At 40.1% G+C, this 4,165-nt stretch overlaps 1 long non-coding RNA gene across 1 annotated transcript in view; it reads left to right on the top strand.

The window, feature by feature from the left end:
- Window positions 1–819, top strand: part of LOC109302439 — a 13,605-nt gene extending 12,786 nt beyond the window's left edge. Inside the window, exon 2 of the long non-coding RNA XR_002098772.1 lies at window positions 723–819. This is a non-coding gene — a long non-coding RNA (uncharacterized LOC109302439). The remainder of the gene's footprint in view (window positions 1–722) is intronic.
- Window positions 820–4,165: the final 3,346 nt, after the last annotated feature.

The raw sequence follows: 4,165 nt of genomic DNA, 5'->3' as shown, positions 1-4,165 counted from the left end.
GACACTTGGGACCCTTTCTCTGGGGAGGAAAACCCAGCAAGATGCAGAGCCACTGGCTATTCACATTGAGGATTTGTGGAGGTCAGGTAAGGTCTTGGATAACTAGAAAAGGGCAAATATGGTGTCTTTGTTTAAGGAAAGGAAGAAGAAAGATCCAGAAAATTACAGACCGGTCAGTCTTATTCAATACCTAAAAAAAAGACTACGGAACAAATGAAGGAAGGAAATCAAGGAATCTTTTTCTAAGCACTAGAGGATTCCAAGCAACAGTGAGCATGGCTTTGTCAAAATTCAGTCATGCTTGAGAAACCTAAGTTTCTTTTATGACAATCTGAAGAGCTTTGCAAATGTGTGGGGGAAAAGCAGTGGACATAAATAGCTTAACTTTAGCAATTTTTTTAACACTTTTTTTCCCCATGACATTCTCATTTATACATTAACACAATACAGTCTAGATTAATAGATTCATAGATTGTAAGGGCAGAAGGGACCTTGGAAGAACATCAGGTCCAGCTCCCTGCACAAAGCAGGAAAGATAACTAGGTGTTAGGTAACCCCAGCAAGGTGACTGTCCAGTCTCCTCTTGAAGATTTCCAGGGTACATGATTGCACCACCTCTGGAGGGAGCTTATTCCACAGTCAGGCCACCCTGACTGTGAAGCAGTTGTTCCTAATGTTGAGATTGAATCAGTCTTCCAGGAATTTATGGCCATTACTCCTAGGTTTCCCCAAGGGTACCCTGGTGAATAGGTGCTCACTGAGCCCTTGATGTACTCCCCTAGTTTAGTGGTAAGCTGCTACCAGGTCTCCTCTCAGCCTTCTTTTCCTCAGGCTGAAGAGTCCCAGATCCCTCAGCCTTTCCTCATATGGCTTGTCATGTAAGATACTGATCATAAGGGTGTCTCTTCTTTGGACTTTCTCAAGCTTGTCCATGTCCATATTAAAGTGTGGGGCCCAGAACTGGACACAGTACTCCATCTGTGGCCTCACCAGTGATGAGTAGAGTGGAAGAATCACCTCCTTGGTTTTGCTGGAGATGCATCGATTCATGCATGCCAGAGCATTATTTTTCCTACTGGCTACAGCATTGCACTGCCAGCTCATATTTATACTATAGTTTATTATTACCCCCAGGTCCCTTTCCATTCATGGTGCTAGTCAGTTTGGTGCTGCCAAGCCTGTAGGTGTGTTGAGGGGGGCTCGTCTTGAGGTGGAGCACTTTACATTACTCAGTGTTGAACTTCATCAGATTCTGATCTACCCGACTTGCCAGCCTGCCTAGGTCCATCTGTATCTGCAGCATATCTTCAAGTGTGACCGCTATGGTTTTGGTCTCCAAGCCACTCAGGTGGAAGCAGCAAGGAGTGGGCTGCCAGTGTTCATCTGCCGGTCAGCAGCATGGGGGCACATGGTGAAAAGAGCAAGATTAAAGAAGCCACTGTACAGTGCATTTCCAGTTCAATTTAGGTATATCCCTAACTATGAGGTAAAATACTTTGAGATATAGAGGTATTATAAAGGGGTGCAGAAACCCCCCAGATTCTCAGCTGTTGAGAGTCCAGCATTTAGAAGAGCAAGGTCCTCTCCCAGCAACCTGACCACAAAAGCAACGTGTGCCAATTAAGCAGTTGGAGAAATTGAAGGGAAGCTCTGACTTTGCCTTAACTTAAGGAGACTTGAGTCTAAATCACAATAAAAGAAAGTGTTTACAATTCAAGTGAATGCTTGTGGAAAAAATTGTATTTTTTCATAGCTTTACCACTACACTAAGCATAGTTATTCATGCCAGTTTTAACATCTTCCTCCCCACAAAGACTATTATCTTGTAGAAAGAAAGGAAGCACCTAAGTTTTCTCAGACATGTGCCTTTCATATCTACTTTCACTTCTCTTCCTGAATCCTAAAAGTTAGGATGAAGGATCCAATCCCTAATTTATGTTTTGACAGAGCCTGAGAATAAAGAATTGTGAGTACACACAGCAGGAACTGTATTCTAAGAATTCTGCTTCTCTAGTCACATGATTGGATGTCCAAACAAATAAACCAACCTAGAATACATTTCAAATATTTAACAACCATAATGTAACTATGTGCACAAAGCAGCACAGAAAATAATTTTTTCTCAATAATTGTTTAACTAGTATGTTTGAGTCAGACGTACATTTCAGGAAATTGTGAATATACACAGTGTCTGAGTACTCAAAAAGGCAACCTGATTGACTAAATCATTCCCTCTGATTTATTAGCTATAGAGATTTTTTCAGTCCCACATTATAATCCTTGTGGATGAAAATAAATTCTGTCATAGTTGAGGGCTAGATGCAAGTTTGCCCCATTTCATTCTCAAGACCTTGAGAAGATAGTCCTTTTGCTTTCACTTCCAAATATTGGCAGTTTGAGATTATTTTACTGCCCTAGATTACAGTTCCCTTTATACTGATTGTGTTGCTTCAATGACTGAGTTGAGATGCACTCTGATTCTTCCCTTTAGGCCTGTGATCATTTTGAGACTAAAGAGATACAAAATAGCCTGTTCAAAACAAAGTCATATTTTTCTCAAAAGAAGGAATCTAGAAATAATTAAGGAGGGGAAAAAGTTTTGATAAAACAAATAGTACATGGGCATTGGCTAAAGCTTATTACTTAGACACTCCACTGCTGAGACCAATAATTCAGTTTTTTTCTCAATAGCCCCTTTATCTCTCTTCCAAGGTCATGTTTCAGGTTTTCTTTCTGAATCCTCTAACCCTTTCCCTGTACTAAGCTAAAGGTGTTGAATAAAATGTGGTCAGTGAAAGCTTCAAAATTATTGATACCTGCATTGCTGCTCTAAGTGTTAATGAATAGTGTCCTTTCTGTTTATCTTTAAGGCATATCCTTTTAATACTTGGCAATATGACAGTAATCAAATAAGCAGATTTAATATTCATAAAATAATACATGCATCTCAAATACCATGTATAAATAAGCTGTTTTGTAGGGTTTCACGGAGAGGTTAAAATCACTAAAATGGGATTGAGTATGAGCAGTGAAGTATGAAAATCAAATTATGGTGAGAATCTTCTACAGGTAAATCCCAAATCCCCCTGCCTCCATTATTCTAGAAACCCCCTCAAACCTACCAGAGAGAGGGGGTAATTAATTTTAATGGTTGGCAATGCATTTTAGCGGTCATTTTCAATTTCAGTAAAGTACAATTTTCATGTCACCAGCCAATTTATCTTTGCTTTGTTATTCTTTAGGAGTTTGGAATTCCTAATGAGAAAAGCTTGAGTAGTGATAGCTTTCTGGATCAATAGTACAGTCAGTTTCTATTGCTGAAATAAATTATTTGTTTCCTTAGAAGGAACATTAATTCCTAGACTAGAAAATAAGACCATTCCCTAGCTAAAGATGTATTGCTGTGTCATGGCTGAGGCATAGTTGCACCTTTAACTAATTATTTATATAGAAATAATTAGTATACAATAGGATTTTGACCAACTCATCATAGAGAAGTAGAGCTGTAAGGACCTCACAAGGTCATCTAGTTTAATCCCCTGCTTGAGGCAAGATCATCCCTATCCAGACCATCCCATACAAACCATAATCTGAACTCTACATAAGACTACCATTAACCATGACACAACAGAACTAACACCCTAACCTGCCCTAGGTAAAGTGAGGGAACCAGAATATCCAGTGACCTGCTTCTATAAAATGTTGTGAATATACATCAAGATGTCCTGGGTCGAGGGCCATGCCCCATGCTACAGAGGAAGGCAAAAACCCTTGCAATCTATACCAATCTGACCATGAGGTAAAATTCCTTCTTGATGGATGGTCTGTCCCTGAGCAAAGGGGCAAGAACCTCTAGCCAGGAACCTCTGGGTTTGGTTCCAGCAGGAACATTAGAATGCCCCAGTCAAAGTCCCAAGTCTTGGCTGTAGCTTAAAGGCTTAAAAACACACTAACACATATAGCAGAAATGTGAGAGGGAAATGGAGCATGGGGGCAACCAGAAAATCCCAGAAGCATGGGAAATACCTATGATAGAACATAGACATAGCTACACCTAAATTATCCCCAACTAGTGGCTGTCCAGCCTCTTCCTGAACACTTTCAGTGATGGAAAGTCCACAGCTTCAATAGTCAGTCTATTCCACTGCCTAACTGTTGTAACAGT

Source organism: Gavialis gangeticus, unplaced genomic scaffold, assembly GCF_001723915.1.
Source record: "Gavialis gangeticus isolate Ggan-Ray unplaced genomic scaffold, GavGan_comp1, whole genome shotgun sequence".
NCBI classification, from domain to species: domain Eukaryota; kingdom Metazoa; phylum Chordata; order Crocodylia; family Gavialidae; genus Gavialis; species Gavialis gangeticus.
Note: the sequence above shows the minus strand (reverse complement) of the source record. Positions and strands in the feature narration are given on the sequence as shown.